Source organism: Equus caballus, chromosome 16, assembly GCF_041296265.1.
Source record: "Equus caballus isolate H_3958 breed thoroughbred chromosome 16, TB-T2T, whole genome shotgun sequence".
Taxonomy (NCBI): Eukaryota; Metazoa; Chordata; class Mammalia; order Perissodactyla; family Equidae; genus Equus; species Equus caballus.
Genome location: NC_091699.1, coordinates 6,808,872 through 6,832,090, shown reverse-complemented (window position 1 = coordinate 6,832,090; position 23,219 = coordinate 6,808,872). Strand labels below are relative to the sequence as shown.

The 23,219-nt window shown below is 47.7% G+C and overlaps 1 pseudogene; it reads right to left on the bottom strand.

Moving 5' to 3' along the window:
• Positions 1–22,776, bottom strand: part of LOC138918138 (transcriptional protein SWT1-like) — a 64,773-nt pseudogene extending 41,997 nt beyond the window's left edge.
• Positions 22,777–23,219: the final 443 nt, after the last annotated feature.

Here is a 23,219-nt window from a genome sequence, read left to right as displayed (position 1 = left end):
TGCAGGACTGTAGTTCCCTTTGCCTAGAACATCCCTCCTTCTCCCATTCCACCCACCTCGCCTTCGCCTGAATAATTCCTACGCATTCTTTAGTTCTCAGTTTAAACATTACCCTCTCCAGTAAACCTTTCTTAACTAATCCCTCCACAGTGTACCAAGGCCATGTTAATCCTCCACTGTAATCCCATATTAAGTGATAAGTACTTATCAGACTTAGGGTGACAGCTTGCATGTCTCCTCACAGGAATAAGTCTCTGAAAACAGACTGTGACTGCAGTGCCTGGCACACAGGGGCACTCCAAAAATAATTTGTTAAAGCTATTCAGGATATTAAGCCCTGGGTGTTCTATAGTACCTGGGGTTACAGAAGAGCCTAAGACACTGGAGCAGTGCTTTCTGAAAGGACTATCTCTAACTGCATCTTTCTACATTTTTACACATTCCCTTCTATTACTTATCCTTCATGCTTACCAGGATATCTTCCTAAGGAACTTGGAATTAAAAGGGCAAAATAAAGGAACCAATACAAATCTTCCTAACTAAATTTGAATCAGCCCTCTACGATCATAATCAGTGAAAGGAACAACTCAAATCTGACCATATTGAAACTCTTCACTAAAACCTGTATTCTTCATTTTGTACTACTTTACCTGGGTTAGGTTTGCACTAGAACTTGAATCATTACTTTCATGATGCTCACAATGATATTTTCCTTTTGACTCATGAACAGTCTGCTTACACGTGGAATCTGAAAATAAACGTTCTCTTGGGTGCCTAGTCAAATTTAATGACACCCGGCAGCCTTCCAGGCATTCTTTGTTCTCCAGCTTAGTCTTCGACTTGGTAGAATCTACACTGAAGACACTTCCTCCTACAAGCTTCTGGAGAGTATCACAGGATTTTTGCTGGGATTTTGAAACTGATCTTCCTTCTTCTAGATTTGAGGTTTCCTTAATTATCTTGTTGGAACTGTAATCCTGAGAAAACTGGATTCTCTTCCATTTCTCCAAAACACATTTTTCAGAACTGTCTGCAAATTTATTGTACTTTTCTTTCTTGTGTTCCTTCATCTTCTCCCTCTGAGCAAGTAAATGAGCCCATCTTTTCCATTTGCCTTCAGCTTTGGGTTTCACATCTTTGGCAATCTCAGGACTGCTAAAGTTTTTATTTCCATGGTCAAGCTTACTCCCAACATTTGTCAATTTACTATCTTTCACTTTAAAATCTACACATTTATTGATATCCTTTTTAGTTCCATTTGAAGAAAAACTCTGGGAAATCATTTGATTATTATTTGAATATGATGCTTCTTGGAGTTTAACGGGTCCTTGGGATGAAGAACTGATTTTTGGTCTCTTTCATGCAGTGTCACTTTCTACATTCAGTCTGTAAAGCAGTACAGAAACCAATGTTACATTATGATTACACACGATTATACATAATGTTGCACTGTATCATTTTAGTTAGGAAATAACATAACTGGACTGAGGCAAACTTCATAAAAAGTAAGAAATGGCTACATTAAGAATGAAGTAGAGGGGCCAGCCGGGTGGTGTAGTGGTTAAGTTCACACACTTTGCATTAGTGGCCCAGGGTTCAGGGGTTCGGATTCCAGGTGCAGACCTGGCACTGCTCGTCAAGCCAAGCTGTGGCGGCATCCCACATAAAATATAGGAAGACTGGCACAGATGTTAGCTCAGCGACAAATTTCCTCAAGCAAAAAGAGGAGGACTAGCAACAGATGTTATCCCAGGGCCAATCCTCCTCACCAAAAAAAAAAAAAAAGAAGAAGAAGAAGTGGAAGGATTACTCAACAAATGGGTGTTGCAATAATCAGTTTACTATTTGGAATAAGTCCAAATTTACAGCTTTATATAATACCAGACAGCATAAATGAAAATTAAAAGGGCTTGGAATTGGTATTTGTTATAAATGTGACAGATTATTAGTCTTAGTTAATAAAAAGCTCATCAAAAACTACTAAGACTCTAGAATAGGACGTCAACAGAAAATTAATGAAAAAGAAAAAGAGAACAGCTAATAAACATTTGGGGGAAAGTCTGACTTCTCTAGTAATCACAGACACGCTAATTACAACATATCATTTTCTTCTATCAAATTAGCAAAAGATTTTAAAGTAACATTAAATATTGGCAAGAAGTTATAAAGTGGACTCTCTCATATGTTCCTGGTGGAAATGCAAAATGATACAACAATTCCACAAAATAATTTGACAATATAATTAAGAATTCTAAAAATATTCATATTCTTTCACGTCTCAGTAATTACCATTTTAGAAATCTACACCAAGGTGAAAAAAATCTGAAATGGACTAAAAAATAAAAAAATATTCAATTCAGGATTACTTATAATAGCAAAAAATCAGGCAGAAAGTAAATGCTAAAATTTTGGAAATGACTAAGAAACATATCATTCTATCAAATATGACAGAATAGCATAGTCATTTCACATGATGTTTATAAAAAGATTTCAATAACATAACAAAAAATATTGATATAACATTAAGCAAAAAACAAGCAGGGCACAAATCTGTATACATAATGTGATCTCAACAATTTAAATAAGCATAGTAAAAAGGCCAGAAAGAAATGTGCTAAACTATCAGAAACAGCAATAGCTAGAGGTAGTAATAATATTTTCCTTTTTAAAGTAGATATTACTTTGTAGTCAAAATGAAACACAATACAGTAATTTATATTAATAAACCCTTGCGTGTTCTAAGTGCCTGCCACTCTGGAGAGGCAGCGGAGGACACACCACGTAGAGTCCTTACCCTCAAATGGCTTACAGTCCAGCAGGGGAGAAAGAGATGGCAAATAAGTGACTTCCCAAGTAATTAATCATGCAAGAGCAAACTGTAAACATCACAGAGTTTTTATAGGAGTTTTACTTGAGTCTTCATCTGGTTTTATTTTCTTTGCTATCTTCCTACAAAAAGACTGCCTATCATTATCTACCTGTTATTAAGTAACAATAAAACAAAACTTCGCATTTTAATGGGACCTTGCTTGGCATCTAATAGTATATCATGTAAGGTGTCAACTGTATTAAAGAAAAATCAGGAAAACAACCACTTTAAGAGGCCCCTGCAGTTCTCGGAGCATTTCCATATTCCTCTTTGATGTGTTCTTCCCAATAGCCCTGTGCTGCATATTTCATAGCAATCTACGCACCATGTTCTGTATGGTCATAAATAATGAAAACTCAACATTACAAGGCCTTTTAAAAGACCAATAAAATTAAATCTTAAAATTACCTCTTATCAGCTAGTTTTGTGAAATGCTATAGTAAGATAATGCAGTTTTATATTTGCAACCCAAAATACTAAAGTTCTGAGATCTTTTTAGACATAAAAGTTAGACATGCAGCAAATACTTTTTTATCAATGACTTAGTGTAAAATCCATATTCAGCTGAAGCTGAATAGCATCATCCTGGATTGAACGCTTACGCCAAAAGAATAAATGTGAAATTTTGTCAAGATCTAATTATAATTAGCTTATTTTAAAACTTAGTAACCATTTTAAAATGTAACATGCTGCACGAACAATAACTTCTCAACATTATCAGCTCCTAGATTGCTCCGTTGCTCATGATAATGCACATTTCGGATACTAAATTACATACTTAATCTCAATTTAGGTCAATTGAAGAATAAAGTACTTTTCAGCTAATTCTGCCAGTAATGGGTACTGCTGATAGCAATACTGTCATCTCTCTAATAGTAACTGAGGCAAAACTTATCTCCTTTTCAGCTCCTGGAATTAAAGACTTGGTCAATGGTGAAGATGCAATTTTATCGACAAAATCCCACAAACTGAAAGTGTGCTGCTTCTAGAAAGGCTTTCTGAGTCTTTTCAAAAACAGACTTAAAGTTGTTGCCCTTTTTACATTTTTATTGATAATACATCTGTATGTACTTAAACCACAGAGCTGGAATTGTGGCAATGGTACAATGTAACTGGCTTTCAGAATGACAAAATTCTCTCTGATTTTCCATCTGCAACTCAGCTTTCGCTGTTTGCACACCAATTTCGAGGCCTTCCCCATAGTTGAATATGGAGATTTTTACAGAAGATGCCATATACTATAAATAAATACTTGTAACCTTAAGGCAAACTAGTTTGCTTACTTTTCCAACAAGTAAATAACAGCAAACAAACCACTTTCTCTGCAGGAAATGATTGTCAGAAATCCTGCACTCGTTTTTTTTGTGGGGTGTTTTTCTTGGTGAGGAAGATTGGCCCTGAGCTAACATCTGTTGCCAATCTTCCTCTTTGCTTGAGGAGGATTGTCACTGAGCTAACACCTGTGCTAATCTTCCTCTATTTTATGTGGGATGCTGCCACAGCATGGCTTGACAAGCGGTGCTCGGTTCACACTGGAGATCCAAACCTGTGAACTGTGGGCCTCCAAAGCGTAGTGTGCGAACTTAACCACTATGCCCCAGACCAGCCCCTGCACTGTGGATATTAATGTCTGCAAAAGCACAGTGTTACAGCATTCTTTCATCCAAGTAACCTTTTAAATATGCAATAGCTCCTATAACATATTGTTTAAGTATATGACAAGGAAGTTCTAAAATATCTTGTATGTCAAATAGTTTGTCTTTGTTTATTTATTTATTTATTTATTTATTTTTGAGGAAGATTAGCCCTGAGCTAACATCTGCTGCCAATCCTCCTCTTTTTGGGGAGGAAGACTGGCCCTGAGCTAACATCCATGCTCATCTTCCTCTACTTTATATGTGGGACGCCTGCCACAGCATGGCTTGTCAAGTGGTGCCATGTCCACACCCAGGATCCAAACCGGCAAACCCCAGGCTGCCAAAGTGGAACATGTGCACTTAACCGCTGCGCCACCAGGCCAGCCCCAGTTTGTCTTTGACAAAAGAAAATTTCACTACAAGTTACACGTAGAGTGCTTGCCAATATTTGCAAGTGAATATTCAGATATTAACAATGAATCCAAATGCCATGCCTTGCTCATATTATTGACATTGTTACCCTTATGATGTTATATGATGATAACCCACACAGTGGCATGGTCATTGATCACATGTGGGTTCAGGGATGCAGAAATGTTGTTGAAGTAGGCATTCAACTATTCAGCATTGCAAAGGCTGAAGCCAAATAGCGGCTTTTGAGTAAATTCATGAATCCTTAGAATAATTTAAATGCTAATCCAAAAATAATTCAGCAACATTATTTTTTCCTCCTCCCAAGATTATGTGAACAAGTCTAAGGGGGTAATATACAGATCAGAAGTCTGTTTACACTCTTATACATGGATATAAAATCAAGGGCTAGAAAATGTGCCCTTAAGCAAATCAAACAGTGTTTTAGAACTCAAAAGAAAAGAAAAAAAGTATACTAGTACAAAAGGCATTAAAAACCCAGTCCGAAAAATTCAGAAAGTGATAGCATAACATGATATTTGCGACAGAACATACTTCCACAGATAACAACACAGAAGCAAAGTATCACAAAAACTAGGAGGAGATGATCCAAAAGAAAAGCTGAAGAAGAGTCAGAGACAAGCTGGATTTGTTGTTTTTAGCAAACATAACTGAGCTTGTCTGGAAAGCAGAACTTTTATTTCTATACTTAATGCCATTTTACTTGTTTTCTCATAACTCCCTATTTTCAGAGAAACCTTGATATTATCAACTTTGATCACGCATTTTACTTTTTATATTTACCCCCATTAGTGGCAAGAAATTCCTTTACCACAAAATTCTCTGAAATTTTTATCCAAAGAATGCAGAAGTTAAAGATCAATAATCTCCAATATTCTCCTATCCCCCAAGTTCTTTAGTTGTAGCCACATTCAGTTTAATTCACATGGTTTTAAAGCCATTTCAATTCAATAAGCTATATAGTCTCTTCATGGGTGATATGTAAAAATAATTTATCCAAAATTTCTAAATCAGCCTCGTGACTTTTTCCGTAACTATATGTAATGAAGTGACAAATAAAAATGGCAAGCAATAGGATATATTGGAGAATATGAGGAAGCCATTTGGTGTAAACCTAATTCGGCCTGACCTTGTCTTTCCAAAAGGGCCTGACCGAGGCAGTTGAGCATGCATTGTATATCTGCCTTAGAGATTCCCTATGGCAAGAGCGAAGGCCCTTGAGATAAAGGTGCAACTTCCCTCCCCCTCCCAACGTTGGCATTTCCTTAAGGATTAAGCATCTTTCTTTAGGCTAGGAACTGATTGCTGTGCTCACCTGTGACCACCCAGCTTGAGACAATAGAGTTGCCTCCTGCTACGCCCACCGAGATAGCAGACCCCACTACCTGCTGTGTCCAACAAGCGCTGTGCCCAAAGGGCAATCTTGTGACTACTGTGGGAGGGACATTTCAATCATATGTAAAGCATCCTCTTTGGGGGTATATAACTCAGGGCACCTTCCCGCTCCGCGAAGGTCCGAAGCGTGTGGGCGGGGCCGCAGGAGTTCTGCCAGGAGGGTGTCCCTGTCGCTGTCCGCAGTCCACCGCCGGAGGGGGGGCGGGGCAACGGCCGGGCAGCGTCTGGGCGGCGGCGGGGGCGCGCGCGCGCGCGCGAGGAGAGGAGCGCGCGGCTGCTGCGCCACCGTCCTGGGAGGCGTGGGAGGCGTCGGCCAGCCACGCCTGCCTGCCCAGAGCCGAGCCCGGCAGAGGCCGGCCGCGCTGTGCTGCTCTCTCCCGGGCCGGGCTCGTCCGTTCCCCCGGCGTCCGTGGACGCCGCTCCGTGTCCCCGCTGGGCACAGCAGCCCGGGCCGTGCACAGCCACGGCCGCTAGCCTGAGGAGGCCGTCCTTCAGCTCCCGCTCTTCCTGCTCGCCGGACACGGACGACCGGGGCGCCTGCGAAGATGATTCCATCTGGGAGAGGTACCTGGGGGCGTGGGCCTGGGGGCTGGTGGGAGGCGAGCGCGTCCCTGAGGAATAGGCTTGTGCGCCAAGAGGTGCCCGTCAGGTGGCGGGACTGCTGTGCGGCGCGGGGAGCGAGGGGGTCTCTTCGTGCGCTTCAGGCGTTCGTGGAACGGGCGGTGTGTGCCGGGCACGGGGCCAGCCTGGGCATGCGGTGCCCGGGAGTCCGGCGCTGGAAGCGCCCCCCGTGGTCTCGGCTTCTCGGAAGGACAGGCGCCAAGTCGATAAGGACACTGGTCTCGAGGCATTCTGAGGAGTGCAGGTCTCCCTCTTTTCGAGGCTACGTTCCGTTGGGGTTTTCCTGAAGCCTGTTGTGGCCCTGAAGCTCAGGCCGGTTCAGGGGAAGTGGCCTGTCGAGGGCCACGTAATATTTGTGTGCAGAGCCAGTGCTTGCCAAAGCCCTTGACTGTGCAGAAGTCTACCTGTTAGGGGTGCAGTGGGGGCTGTCCGGGGAGCGTTGTGAGCACAGGTATGTGCCCCACACTTGAAAGTATGGAAGAGAAAGCGTGAGGCTGGAGGGTGCTCCGTTCGTTCCCTCCTTCCACAGAAAGTCTGGAGAGTTGACTTTGGGACAAGTCCTTCCTTTCCTCTGGTCGGTGCGTGTTCAGTGGCCTGGACACTTGGTGAGCAGGACTGACAGGGTGTTTGACGTACTGGACCTCACAGCCCGGTTGGAAAGGACAGACAGGCAGCAACCAATTGCCTAGGAGATACGTAAAGGCAATTTTGTGTTGAGTGTTGAGAACTACGGCATTTCCTGTTAGCCTTTGTGACTCAGGCAGTGATGTGGAAGCTGAGAGCAGATGCCTAAAAGACAAGGAGGACTTGTGCGGGAGAGTGTTGGGACAGGGCACGGGAGGAGTATGGCCTGTCAGAGGAGCTGAAAGAATGCCCTGGAGACTGGGGCCGCCGCGTAGGGACTGTAGGGTGGGGAAAACAAAACTTTTCGATTGAGGCTGGCGCTTTCTGTAGGTTTTTGGAGACTGAGCGTGGTGATTCAGAACGTGGCCTCTGGAGCCAGACTCTGTCACATGGGTCCTGGCTCTGCCACCTACGGGCTGTGTGAACTTGGGCAAGTTACTGTACCATTCTGTGTGTCAGTTTCCTGATCTGTAAAACGGGGATGATTATCATACGCACTCCATAGGTGAGTGTAAAGGTGAGAGGATATTTCATATCCGTAAAGTACTTAGAGCAGTGTCTGGCCTTTAGTAGGCGTTAGTAGTGGTTGATTAAAGAAATGGCTAAATGCATACCTAAGTATTCAAGGCTTGGAGGCTGTCCCTGGTGAAACGTGTGAACTTGAATGGATTACACCCAACTTTGTTTTGTTTCCTTTCCGGCTTGCAGTTGCTACTGACCGCATCTGCAGCACTGTGGAATTAGAAATAATCTGCCTCGACTTGGCTGCTCTTGGTAAAACAATCTAATGCTGTCCAAATTATCCCAGGGAAATAAAAGCCTTTTCAGTAGCATAGTAGGGTTAGGCTTATTTAATATGTATTGTTTATATTGGTTTGTTTAGTGTTTGTTGGTGACTTTGCGTTCGTTTTTTTTTTTTTTTTTTTTTTTGGGCAAAGCTGCTCGGTTAAACAAAGCAGATTAGCTAGGAAATGGTTCAGACCCAGAGAAAAGTAGAGAGTCGTGTAAGCAGAGCACGCCTTTCCTTGACTCTCTGTCGAGAGCTTTTGTGATTGCAGCTGCTCTCTGCCTCAGACACGGTGCCCTCTGCGTGTGCAGTCATCTAAACAGTGCAGGGTCTGGGACCGTGGAGAATCCAAGGCAGTAGAGTCATGCTTTGCTTAACAGTGGGGATGAGTTCTGAGGAGTGTGTCATGGTCAGGCAATCTCGAGACTGTGCAAACACCACGGAGTTCCTAAACCTGGATGGCAGAGCCTCCTACACACCTAGGCCATATGGGACTAATCTGATGGGACCCCCGTTGTTGACTGAAACGTCCCGATGTAGGGCATGACTGTACTTCCCAACTCCAAGGGCACGGAAGTGTAGCCTGTGGGGCTTTGGAAAAGAACAGAGACGCTCAAGGCCTACTCTGGACCCACTGACTCAGAATCTACTGGGATAGGTCCCGCCTTTAAAGACCAGACGTAGTCCTCCTCTGCAGACATCTCATCAACGGTTTTTCACGCTGGGTTTTCCCTCATCTGAGAAAACAGGCCAAGAGCTTGTGGGGATCCATAATTAGTGTTTTAAGACATTTGGCAGGACTCAGTGTTTTTCACGTTCTGTGATACTGGGATCTGCATCTCCACCGTAATGTGTTAAACCTTGAAATCTTGTCCAAAAGTCATGTCATTACCTAGAGAATCCTTCTGTGAATTCCAGGCAGATTGCCATCTTTCTGCTTCCGCCTGCTCACCTTTCCAATGGGGAGAATAACGGTAACCTACCTTTTGGAGGTGAGGATTGAATGAGACAGTTGGTGCAAAGCAGTGGGCACAGGATCTGGCACAAAGTGAAGCCTTCAAGAAATTATGATTACAGTAGTTTTGATTTCCCTCCAGTCGGAATAGAGTTTAGTTGAAGTTAGTGGCTGTGGCACAGCTGTGTCTCAGGCTGGTGTCTGCCGCCCTGAGCTAAGCCATAAAAATCCCTGGAATAACTTTTCAAAAGCCTGTTAGCCTCTTGAGCCTCCTACACGTCTTTATTTTATTTTATTTTATGTTATTTTATTTTATGTTATTTTATTGCAGTAACAGTGGATTCTAAGATGATATAGCTTTCAGATGTACGTTGTAATATATTTCGAATTCTGTGTAGATTACATGGTGTTCACCACCCGAAAACTAATTATAGTCGGTCACCTCACATGTGAGCCTCATCGCCCCTTTGGCTCTCTCCCCTCCCCCCTCCCCCTATGGTAACCAGCAATCCAGTCTCCTTTGCTCTGTGTGCGTTTGTCGTTGTTTTTATCTTCTCCTTATGAGTGAGATCACACGGTGTCTGGAGTTTGACTTTCTCCCTCTGATTTATTTCGCTTCACATAATACCCTCAAGGTCCCTCCACGTTGTCGCAAATGGTCGGATCTCATCATTTCTTAGGGCCGAGTAGCATTCCATTGTGTATACATACCACATCTTCTTCATCCATTCTTCCCCTGATGGGCACCTAGGTTGCTTCCAAGTTCTGGCTGTTGTGAATAATGCTGCAGTGAACCTAGGGGTGCATGTGTCTTTCTGCATTGGTGTTTTCAAGTTCTTTGGATGAATAGCCAGCAGTGGGCTAGCTGGATCATACACATGGTAGATGTATTCTTAGTTTTCTGAGGATACTCCATACTGCTTTCCATAGTCGGCTGCACCAGTCTGCCCTCCCGCCAGCAGTGCAGGAGAGTTCCCTTCTCTCCACATCCTCTCCGACACTTGTCTCTTGTCTTGTTAATGAGAGCCATTCTGACCAGAGTAAGGTGACATCTCCTTGTAGTTGTGATTTGCATTTCTCTGATCGCTAATGATGTTGAGTCCCTTTCCATATGCCTGTTGGCCATCCGGATACCTTCTTTGGAGAAATCACTGCTCAGATCTTTTGCCCGCCTTTTTAATTGGGTTGTTGATTTCTTTTGCTGTTGAGATGTATGAGTTCTTTCTGTGTTTTGGATATTAAGCCCTTATCCGATATAGGGTTTGCAAGAATCTTCTCCCCAGTTGTTAGGTTGTGTTTTGGTTTTGTGGATGGTTTCCTTTGCGGTGCAGAGGATTATTTTGACTTTGATGTAGTCCCATTTGTTCACTTTGTATTTTGTTTCCATTGCCCAGTCAGACGTGGTACTTGAAAATAGGCTGCTAAGACTGATGTCAAAGAGCCTACTGCCTATGTTTTCTTGTAGAGGTTGCATGGTTTCGGGTCTGACATTCAAGTAAAAGCGGAGGGAGGAGGCTGCAGTTCCCCGAGAGCGAGCGTAGCGGGGACCCTGCGTCCCTGTCAGCGCACCTTCCCGCTCCGCGAAGGTCCGAAGCGTGCGGGCGGGGCCGCAGGAGTTGTCCCAGGAGGGTGTCCCTGTCGCTGTCCGCAGTCCACCGCCGGAGGGGGGGCGGGGCAACGGCCGGGCAGCGTCTGGGAGGCGGCGGGCGCGCGCGCGCGCGCGCGAGGAGAGGAGCGCGCGGCTGCTGGGCCGCCGTCCTGGGAGGCGTGGGAGGCGTCGGCGAGCCGCGCCTGCCTGCCCAGAGCCGAGCCCGGCGGAGGCCGGCCGCGCTGTGCTGCTCTCTCCCGGGCCGGGCTCGTCCGTTCCCCCGGCGTCCGTGGACGCCGCTCCGTGTCCCCGCTGGGCACAGCAGCCCGGGCCCTCCGCGGCCACGGCCGCTAGCCTGAGGAGGCCCTCCTTCAGCTCCCGCTCTTCCTGCTCGCCGGACACGGACGACCGGGGCGCCCGCGAAGAGGATTCCATCTGAGAGAGGTACCTGGGGGGCGTGGGCCTGGGGGCTGGTGGGAGGCGAGCGTGTCCCTGAGGAGTAGGCTTGTGCGCCAAGAGGTGCCCGTCAGGTCGCGGGACAGCTGTGCGGCGCGGGGAGCGAGGGGGTCTCTTCGTGCGCTTGAGGCGTTCGTGGAACGGGCGGTGTGTGCCGGGCACGGGGCCCGCCTGGGCATGCGGTGCCCGGGAGTCGGGCGCTGAAGCGCCCCCCGTGGTCTTGGCTTCTCGGAAGGACAGACGCCAAGTCGATAAGGACACTGGTCTCGAGGCGTTCTGAGGAGTGCGGGTCTCCCTCTTTTCGAGGCTACGTTCCGTTGGGGTTTTCACGAAGCCTGTTGTGGCCCTGAAGCTCAGGCCGGTTCAGGGGAAGTGGCCTGTCGAGGGCCACATAATATTTGTGTGCAGAGCCAGTGCTTTCCAAAGCCCTTGACTGTGCAGAAGTCTACCTGTTAGGGGTGCAGTGGGGGCTGTCCGGGGAGCGTTGTGAGCACAGGTATGTGCCCCACACTTGAAAGTATGGAAGAGAAAGCGTGAGGCTGGAGGGTGCTCCGTTCGTTCCCTCCTTGCACAGAAAGTCTGGAGAGTTGACTTTGGGACAAGTCCTTCCTTTCCTCTGGTCGGTGCGTGTTCAGTGGCCTGGACACTTGGTGAGCAGGACTGACAGGGTGTTTGACGTACTGGACCTCACAGCCCGGTTGGAAAGGACAGACAGGCAGCAACCAATTGCCTAGGAGATACGTAAAGGCAATTTTGTGTTGAGTGTTGAGAACTACGGCATTTCCTGTTAGCCTTTGTGACTCAGGCAGTGATGTGGAAGCTGAGAGCAGATGCCTAAAAGACAAGGAGGACTTGTGCGGGAGAGTGTTGGGACAGGGCACGGGAGGAGTATGGCCTGTCAGAGGAGCTGAAAGAATGCCCTGGAGACTGGGGCCGCCGCGTAGGGACTGTAGGGTGGGGAAAACAAAACTTTTCGATTGAGGCTGGCGCTTTCTGTAGGTTTTTGGAGACTGAGCGTGGTGATTCAGAACGTGGCCTCTGGAGCCAGACTCTGTCACATGGGTCCTGGCTCTGCCACCTACGGGCTGTGTGAACTTGGGCAAGTTACTGTACCATTCTGTGTGTCAGTTTCCTGATCTGTAAAACGGGGATGATTATCATACGCACTCCATAGGTGAGTGTAAAGGTGAGAGGATATTTCATATCCGTAAAGTACTTAGAGCAGTGTCTGGCCTTTAGTAGGCGTTAGTAGTGGTTGATTAAAGAAATGGCTAAATGCATACCTAAGTATTCAAGGCTTGGAGGCTGTCCCTGGTGAAACGTGTGAACTTGAATGGATTACACCCAACTTTGTTTTGTTTCCTTTCCGGCTTGCAGTTGCTACTGACCGCATCTGCAGCACTGTGGAATTAGAAATAATCTGCCTCGACTTGGCTGCTCTTGGTAAAACAATCTAATGCTGTCCAAATTATCCCAGGGAAATAAAAGCCTTTTCAGTAGCATAGTAGGGTTAGGCTTATTTAATATGTATTGTTTATATTGGTTTGTTTAGTGTTTGTTGGTGACTTTGCGTTCGTTTTTTTTTTTTTTTTTTTTTTTGGGCAAAGCTGCTCGGTTAAACAAAGCAGATTAGCTAGGAAATGGTTCAGACCCAGAGAAAAGTAGAGAGTCGTGTAAGCAGAGCACGCCTTTCCTTGACTCTCTGTCGAGAGCTTTTGTGATTGCAGCTGCTCTCTGCCTCAGACACGGTGCCCTCTGCGTGTGCAGTCATCTAAACAGTGCAGGGTCTGGGACCGTGGAGAATCCAAGGCAGTAGAGTCATGCTTTGCTTAACAGTGGGGATGAGTTCTGAGGAGTGTGTCATGGTCAGGCAATCTCGAGACTGTGCAAACACCACGGAGTTCCTAAACCTGGATGGCAGAGCCTCCTACACACCTAGGCCATATGGGACTAATCTGATGGGACCCCCGTTGTTGACTGAAACGTCCCGATGTAGGGCATGACTGTACTTCCCAACTCCAAGGGCACGGAAGTGTAGCCTGTGGGGCTTTGGAAAAGAACAGAGACGCTCAAGGCCTACTCTGGACCCACTGACTCAGAATCTACTGGGATAGGTCCCGCCTTTAAAGACCAGACGTAGTCCTCCTCTGCAGACATCTCATCAACGGTTTTTCACGCTGGGTTTTCCCTCATCTGAGAAAACAGGCCAAGAGCTTGTGAGGATCCATAATTAGTGTTTTAAGACATTTGGCAGGACTCAGTGTTTTTCACGTTCTGTGATACTGGGATCTGCATCTCCACCGTAATGTGTTAAACCTTGAAATCTTGTCCAAGAGTCATGTCATTACCTAGAGAATCCTTCTGTGAATTCCAGGCAGATTGCCATCTTTCTGCTTCCGCCTGCTCACCTTTCCAATGGGGAGAATAACGGTAACCTACCTTTTGGAGGTGAGGATTGAATGAGACAGTTGGTGCAAAGCAGTGGGCACAGGATCTGGCACAAAGTGAAGCCTTCAAGAAATTATGATTACAGTAGTTTTGATTTCCCTCCAGTCGGAATAGAGTTTAGTTGAAGTTAGTGGCTGTGGCACAGCTGTGTCTCAGGCTGGTGTCTGCCGCCCTGAGCTAAGCCATAAAAATCCCTGGAATAACTTTTCAAAAGCCTGTTAGCCTCTTGAGCCTCCTACACGTCTTTATTTTATTTTATTTTATTTTATTTTATTTTATTTTATGTTATTTTATTTTATTGCAGTAAAAGTGGATTCTAAGATGATATAGCTTTCAGATGTACGTTGTAATATATTTCGAATTCTGTGTAGATTACATGGTGTTCACCAGCCGAAAACTAATTATAGTCGGTCACCTCACATGTGCGCCTCATCGCCCCTTTGGCTCTCTCCCCTCCCCCTTCCCCCTATGGTAACCAGCAATCCAGTCTCCTTTGCTCTGTGTGCGTTTGTCGTTGTTTTTATCTTCTCCTTATGAGTGAGATCACACGGTGTCTGGAGTTTGACTTTCTCCCTCTGATTTATTTCACTTCACATAATACCCTCAAGGTCCCTCCACGTTGTCGCAAATGGTCGGATCTCATCATTTCTTAGGGCCGAGTAGCATTCCATTGTGTATACATACCACATCTTCTTCATCCATTCTTCCCCTGATGGGCACCTAGGTTGCTTCCAAGTTCTGGCTGTTGTGAATAATGCTGCAGTGAACCTAGGGGTGCATGTGTCTTTCTGCATTGGTGTTTTCAAGTTCTTTGGATGAATAGCCAGCAGTGGGCTAGCTGGATCATACACATGGTAGATGTATTCTTAGTTTTCTGAGGATACTCCATACTGCTTTCCATAGTCGGCTGCACCAGTCTGCCCTCCCGCCAGCAGTGCAGGAGAGTTCCCTTCTCTCCACATCCTCTCCGACACTTGTCTCTTGTCTTGTTAATGAGAGCCATTCTGACCAGAGTAAGGTGACATCTCCTTGTAGTTGTGATTTGCATTTCTCTGATCGCTAATGATGTTGAGTCCCTTTCCATATGCCTGTTGGCCATCCGGATACCTTCTTTGGAGAAATCACTGCTCAGATCTTTTGCCCGCCTTTTTAATTGGGTTGTTGATTTCTTTTGCTGTTGAGATGTATGAGTTCTTTCTGTGTTTTGGATATTAAGCCCTTATCCGATATAGGGTTTGCAAGAATCTTCTCCCCAGTTGTTAGGTTGTGTTTTGGTTTTGTGGATGGTTTCCTTTGCGGTGCAGAGGATTTTTTTTGACTTTGATGTAGTCCCATTTGTTCACTTTGTATTTTGTTTCCATTGCCCAGTCAGACGTGGTACTTGAAAATAGGCTGCTAAGACTGATGTCAAAGAGCCTACTGCCTATGTTTTCTTGTAGAGGTTGCATGGTTTCGGGTCTGACATTCAAGTAAAAGCGGAGGGAGGAGGCTGCAGTTCCCCGAGAGCGAGCGTAGCGGGGACCCTGCGTCCCTGTCAGCGCACCTTCCCGCTCCGCGAAGGTCCGAAGCGTGCGGGCGGGGCCGCAGGAGTTGTCCCAGGAGGGTGTCCCTGTCGCTGTCCGCAGTCCACCGCCGGAGGGGGGCGGGGCAACGGCCGGGCAGCGTCTGGGCGGCGGCGGGCGCGCGCTGCGCGCGAGGAGAGGAGCGCGCGGCTGCTGGGCCGCCGTCCTGGGAGGCGTGGGAGGCGTCGGCGAGCCGCGCCTGCCTGCCCAGAGCCGAGCCCGGCGGAGGCCGGCCGCGCTGTGCTGCTCTCTCCCGGGCCGGGCTCGTCCGTTCCCCCGGCGTCCGTGGACGCCGCTCCGTGTCCCCGCTGGGCACAGCAGCCCGGGCCCTCCGCGGCCACGGCCGCTAGCCTGAGGAGGCCCTCCTTCAGCTCCCGCTCTTCCTGCTCGCCGGACACGGACGACGGGGTCGCCCGCGAAGACGATTCCATCTGAGAGAGGTACCTGGGGGGCGTGGGCCTGGGGGCTGGTGGGAGGCGAGCGTGTACCTGAGGAATAGGCTTGTGCGCCAAGAGGTGCCCGTCAGGTCGCGGGACAGCTGTGCGGCGCGGGGAGCGAGGGGGTCTCTTCGTGCGCTTCAGGCGTTCGTGGAACGGGCGGTGTGTGCCGGGCACGGGGCCCGCCTGGGCATGCGGTGCCCGGGAGTCGGGCGCTGAAGCGCCCCCCGTGGTCCTGGCTTCTCGGAAGGACAGACGCCAAGTCGATAAGGACACTGGTCTCGAGGCGTTCTGAGGAGTGCGGGTCTCCCTCTTTTCGAGGCTACGTTCCGTTGGGGTTTTCACGAAGCCTGTTGTGGCCCTGAAGCTCAGGCCGGTTCAGGGGAAGTGGCCTGTCGAGGGCCACACAATATTTGTGTGCAGAGCCAGTGCTTTCCAAAGCCCTTGACTGTGCAGAAGTCTACCTGTTAGGGGTGCAGTGGGGGCTGTCCGGGGAGCGTGGTGAGCACAGGTATGTGCCCCACACTTGAAAGTATGGAAGAGAAAGCGTGAGGCTGGAGGGTGCTCCGTTCGTTCCCTCCTTCCACAGAAAGTCTGGAGAGTTGACTTTGGGACAAGTCCTTCCTTTCCTCTGGTCGGTGCGTGTTCAGTGGCCTGGACACTTGGTGAGCAGGACTGACAGGGTGTTTGACGTACTGGACCTCACAGCCCGGTTGGAAAGGACAGACAGGCAGCAACCAATTGCCTAGGAGATACGTAAAGGCAATTTTGTGTTGAGTGTTGAGAACTACGGCATTTCCTGTTAGCCTTTGTGACTCAGGCAGTGATGTGGAAGCTGAGAGCAGATGCCTAAAAGACAAGGAGGACTTGTGCGGGAGAGTGTTGGGACAGGGCACGGGAGGAGTATGGCCTGTCAGAGGAGCTGAAAGAATGCCCTGGAGACTGGGGCCGCCGCGTAGGGACTGTAGGGTGGGGAAAACAAAACTTTTCGATTGAGGCTGGCGCTTTCTGTAGGTTTTTGGAGACTGAGCGTGGTGATTCAGAACGTGGCCTCTGGAGCCAGACTCTGTCACATGGGTCCTGGCTCTGCCACCTACGGGCTGTGTGAACTTGGGCAAGTTACTGTACCATTCTGTGTGTCAGTTTCCTGATCTGTAAAACGGGGATGATTATCATACGCACTCCATAGGTGAGTGTAAAGGTGAGAGGATATTTCATATCCGTAAAGTACTTAGAGCAGTGTCTGGCCTTTAGTAGGCGTTAGTAGTGGTTGATTAAAGAAATGGATGAATGCATACCTAAGTATTCAAGGCTTGGAGGCTGTCCCTGGTGAAACGTGTGAACTTGAATGGATTACACCCAACTTTGTTTTGTTTCCTTTCCGGCTTGCAGTTGCTACTGACCGCATCTGCAGCACTGTGGAATTAGAAATAATCTGCCTCGACTTGGCTGCTCTTGGTAAAACAATCTAATGCTGTCCAAATTATCCCAGGGAAATAAAAGCCTTTTCAGTAGCATAGTAGGGTTAGGCTTATTTAATATGTATTGTTTATATTGGTTTGTTTAGTGTTTGTTGGTGACTCTGTGTTTTTTTTTTTTTTTTTGGCAAAGCCGCTCGGTTAAACAAAGCAGATTAGCTAGGAAATGGTTCAGACCCAGAGAAAAGTAGAGAGTCGTGTAAGCAGAGCACGCCTTTCCTTGACTCTCTGTCGAGAGCTTTTGTGATTGCAGCTGCTCTCTGCCTCAGACACGGTGCCCTCTGCGTGTGCAGTCATCTAAACAGTGCAGGGTCTGGGACCGTGGAGAATCCAAGGCAGTAGAGTCATGCTTTGCTTAACAGTGGGGATGAGTTCTGAGGAGTGTGTCATGGTCAGGCAATCTCGAGACTGTGCAAACACCACGGAGTTCCTAAACCTGGATGGCAGAGCCTCCTACACACCTAGGCCATATGGGACTAATCTGATGGGACCCCCGTTGTTGACTGAAACGTCCCGATGTAGGGCATGACTGTACTTCCCAACTCCAAGGGCACGGAAGTGTAGCCTGTGGGGCTTTGGAAAAGAACAGAGACGCTCAAGGCCTACTCTGGACCCACTGACTCAGAATCTACTGGGATAGGTCCCGCCTTTAAAGACCAGACGTAGTCCTCCTCTGCAGACATCTCATCAACGGTTTTTCACGCTGGGTTTTCCCTCATCTGAGAAAACAGGCCAAGAGCTTGTGAGGATCCATAATTAGTGTTTTAAGACATTTGGCAGGACTCAGTGTTTTTCACGTTCTGTGATACTGGGATCTGCATCTCCACCGTAATGTGTTAAACCTTGAAATCTTGTCCAAAAGTCATGTCATTACCTAGAGAATCCTTCTGTGAATTCCAGGCAGATTGCCATCTTTCTGCTTCCGCCTGCTCACCTTTCCAATGGGGAGAATAACGGTAACCTACCTTTTGGAGGTGAGGATTGAATGAGACAGTTGGTGCAAAGCAGTGGGCACAGGATCTGGCACAAAGTGAAGCCTTCAAGAAATTATGATTACAGTAGTTTTGATTTCCCTCCAGTCGGAATAGAGTTTAGTTGAAGTTAGTGGCTGTGGCACAGCTGTGTCTCAGGCTGGTGTCTGCCGCCCTGAGCTAAGCCATAAAAATCCCTGGAATAACTTTTCAAAAGCCTGTTAGCCTCTTGAGCCTCCTACACGTCTTTATTTTATTTTATTTTATTTTATTTTATTTTATGTTATTTTATTTTATTGCAGTAACAGTGGATTCTAAGATGATATAGCTTTCAGATGTACGTTGTAATATATTTCGAATTCTGTGTAGATTACATGGTGTTCACCAGCCGAAAACTAATTATAGTCGGTCACCTCACATGTGCGCCTCATCGCCCCTTTGGCTCTCTCCCCTCCCCCCTCCCCCTATGGTAACCAGCAATCCAGTCTCCTTTGCTCTGTGTGCGTTTGTCGTTGTTTTTATCTTCTCCTTATGAGTGAGATCACACGGTGTCTGGAGTTTGACTTTCTCCCTCTGATTTATTTCGCTTCACATAATACCCTCAAGGTCCCTCCACGTTGTCGCAAATGGTCGGATCTCATCATTTCTTAGGGCCGAGTAGCATTCCATTGTGTATACATACCACATCTTCTTCATCCATTCTTCCCCTGATGGGCACCTAGGTTGCTTCCAAGTTCTGGCTGTTGTGAATAATGCTGCAGTGAACCTAGGGGTGCATGTGTCTTTCTGCATTGGTGTTTTCAAGTTCTTTGGATGAATAGCCAGCAGTGGGCTAGCTGGATCATACACATGGTAGATGTATTCTTAGTTTTCTGAGGATACTCCATACTGCTTTCCATAGTCGGCTGCACCAGTCTGCCCTCCCGCCAGCAGTGCAGGAGAGTTCCCTTCTCTCCACATCCTCTCCGACACTTGTCTCTTGTCTTGTTAATGAGAGCCATTCTGACCAGAGTAAGGTGACATCTCCTTGTAGTTGTGATTTGCATTTCTCTGATCGCTAATGATGTTGAGTCCCTTTCCATATGCCTGTTGGCCATCCGGATACCTTCTTTGGAGAAATCACTGCTCAGATCTTTTGCCCGCCTTTTTAATTGGGTTGTTGATTTCTTTTGCTGTTGAGATGTATGAGTTCTTTCTGTGTTTTGGATATTAAGCCCTTATCCGATATAGGGTTTGCAAGAATCTTCTCCCCAGTTGTTAGGTTGTGTTTTGGTTTTGTGGATGGTTTCCTTTGCGGTGCAGAGGATTTTTTTTGACTTTGATGTAGTCCCATTTGTTCACTTTGTATTTTGTTTCCATTGCCCAGTCAGACGTGGTACTTGAAAATAGGCTGCTAAGACTGATGTCAAAGAGCCTACTGCCTATGTTTTCTTGTAGAGGTTGCATGGTTTCGGGTCTGACATTCAAGTAAAAGCGGAGGGAGGAGGCTGCAGTTCCCCGAGAGCGAGCGTAGCGGGGACCCTGGTGCAGACACCCACCCCACTACGCCAGGTGGGTCCTGCTGTTCTTTAAGTGGTGATCCCTTGTAGGGAGTCTTCGGGTCATTTCTTTTCTCACTCTGTGTCGTGCGCTTGAACCCCGGGTTAATTCATTGCCCTTTAATGCAAGGGAAGCTAGGAAGATTCCGATGATCTTTTTTAAACGGGTTGATGAAGCTTAAAACAGTTCGCGACTGCCATGGGGGCTTGGAGATCAGACAGGGGGAGGAGCTGGGTAGATCCTCAGCCTGACAGCAGGCCCCTTTTCAAGACTTGTTAGGTTGTAGTTAATCAGATTTAGAACCAGGAGAAGGCCCAAGTCACGCTTCGAGATGGGGAACTGTCTTAGGTGCTCCTCAAAGCTGGTGGAAAAAAACATTGACCTCCTGCAGAGCGAGCCTGCTTTTGCTTCACTGGGGTGTAATGAAGCAGCTTGAAAGTTGTTGGGGGACGGGTTCACACAACCTATGTGCTCCCCTGGCTGTTCCACCTCTGATTTGCTCGAGTGGATGTGTTCTGCGCTCGGGTTGTCGCGGGTGAGGTACCACTGATGGTTCAATTAGTGAGCCAGATGTTGCCTAAAGCGCCGAGCGGCTTCTGAAGCCAGAGGATTTCATACTTAACCTGTCCTTCAGATGAGTTTGTGGCTACTATTGCTCTGTAGCACGCGCAGCCGGAACTCAGTGAGACATTCCCGAGGCGAACGTGATGTGGAAGGCGCAACGGCTCTTGGGGTCTGCTGCTTGTGGGAGACAGTCTCATTAGGGAGACCTCTCGTATGGTGGTTCGAGTAGCTTTTGAAGTTCAGACATCAATAGGTATAACCGTTACAAGGTACTGTTCTGGTGAAATGATTCCACTCTGCGGAGGATCACCTAAAGTTCCCTCCCGGACAGCATGCACGAGCCTCAGCCATCAGAACCTTTCAACGTCAAATGGTCTGTCTAGTTGTAATATAGTGGGGCTCCAGCCCTCGCAACTGCTAATTGGGTCCGATTGAAAAGCACGTGTAAACTGAGAGGCTCAAGCTGAAACACAAGATCTATTTAAGTTGCTGTCTGGCCCTCCCCTCATCCTGGCCTTAGTTACCAACTGACATCTTGCCTTCTGGGACTGGTTTCCGTGGGTCAACGGACCCTTGGAATGGCATTCTCTAGATACTCCTGTTCGTCGCAGTTTGGAGCTCCCTACCCTCGCGCAATCAATGTCGATCTGCGGTGTAGTCCTCTATAGAAGGTCCTCCCCTTTTGAAGGCAGCTCCAGGCAGAACTGGGGGTCTACATTAAAAACCCTCCCTCCCCGGCGGCTTGACATCGGGTAGAGCGGAGGACCAGCCCACAACAACTCTGAAGAAGGTCAGTTTGAGCAGGCTGTGCCATCCACTCCACCTGAGAATCTTCTCAGCGGGGGAGTGGAAATATTGTTTCCCTGTGGGAAAGGGCTTCATGGTAAGCAGGGGAGCCAAGTGTGTCCTGGCGGTGGCCAAGGGTAGTGCCTCGGTTCCATGGGAGTGATTGGTCTGTCTGACCACAGCGTTGCCAGGCCTCCCAGAAGATCAGGGTTGACTCTTCTTCCCCTTGAAATCGACTGGGGCAAAGTAGCTGCTTCTGAGGCTATAATAGGAGCAGCTAGAGATTATTCACGGGGTGCGTCCGAGCATACCTGATAGCGCTGCATTGTGGGATTAGCTCAACCTGGTAGGTCTTGGGTTCACCTGCTTGAGGGAGCGTTTTGCAGGAGTGCTACACTCGAATACTTGCGCCAGATAACGAACTTAAGGCAGTACTTGAGGGGGCACGCCCCTGAGTGTGCTAGTCGGAGTGTGCTACCGCGCTTTGAGAAAGCCTATGTATCCCGGCCATCCAAATCTCCTTCATACTTGGACTGCCCCGTTCTTTAAGCAAGCGCATAGCTTGGCCTCAGATTTCAGGATTTATCTTGAACATAATTATCCCCGAAGTGCTCAGTTAAATCAGGGAACATCTTTTAAAGAGTGAGCCCTGAAGCTGGCCCGATCTTGACGACCAATTGTGGTGGCTCGTGACAAGTACCGAGGAAACCTGAGTGTGCCTCCCGGTTTTTCTGTGTCCCTTCGTCGCAGCCGCAAAGGGACCGGTGCAATGCAAGCTAATGATTGAGAACTAGACGAATTGTTAAGCTGACGACTGTGGCAAGAAAGGCTCTGGCCGTTCGGTTCTGCCTGTTCCACCCGGTTCTAATGCTGGTATGCCAACAGTCTCTTCTCTACTGAGGATCCCTAGGTCCAGTAAAAAGGGCCCAATATGCGCCGTTCTTTTTGTATGTCGTTGACGCTCCAGACTCATGGGAGACATTTCGGGCAGGTATCTTGAGGTGACACTTTGAAAGTACTAGGTTTTTTCGTGAAGTTTTAAGACTTGGCAAGACCCCCTTGCGTGCCTGCAACCGAACCGCTGGGGATAGCTGGATTAAGCAGTGCCCGCTTTCAAACCGTGGGCATTAACAGTGCCGGTACCTCGGAGGTCACAATGTGGCTGTTTTCTCCATATAGTTCTTGATCAGTTCTGGTGCAAACACCTTGAGGGAATGGGCCGGGGACACTGGGCGATTGGTACTAAGTAGGCAGGAGAAGTCTGAACAGATCTGTGACAGAAAGACCCTTTATAGGAAGCTTTGCAAAGCAGGCAGTCTTACAACCCCGCATCGACCGTGGTCTTAGTTCTTCCAGCAAACCAGGACTGGCGGTGCCACTGCATAGGGCTTGCCAGCGGGAAGATGGGACCTTTACAGATCTCTGCTCCGCCTGATGGAATGCCACCGACCTTGTGGCCATTTGCTTGGCCATACCATTTGTCAATGCTATACGGGTCTGGACCCCGGTCCGTATGGCTCCCTGGTGTGCAGTTTCCTGACAGTGGTTGGTGACTGCAACCCCGCAGGGGCCCCTCCAGTGGTATCCTTGTCTTGTTGGTGAGTATTGGGGATGGGTTAAGGGGCATCTCTCGAGAAGGAAGGTTGTTTGTCAAGTATTGTGGGAGAGCATGTCGACTACATGAATCCACGAAGTTTAAGGAGTAGAGAAAGGGCCACCCTATAAGGAGAGAAATTCCGATTCTGCCTCCATTGCGTAGTCCCTTGCCGGCAGCCGCAGTTCCTCCTTCCTTTGCCCAACAGCTGACCCAGGGAGCGACTCTTGTAGTTTACTACTCTGAGAGTGTCGCGACTAATCACCCTCAACTCCACACTTGAAGCCATGGTGCTCCCTAAATAGATAGAGGGAGAAACATTTTGGAATTTCTACCAGTATTCCATTATGCGATGTTTCCAGCATCAATTAGCTGCTCTGCTCTGGGTTGCTTTTCCTGGTGTTTTTGTATCTGGTGGGGACAGGCTATCATCCGGCATCCTATCCATGCAGTACGCCTCTTTCCCCTTAGAATGC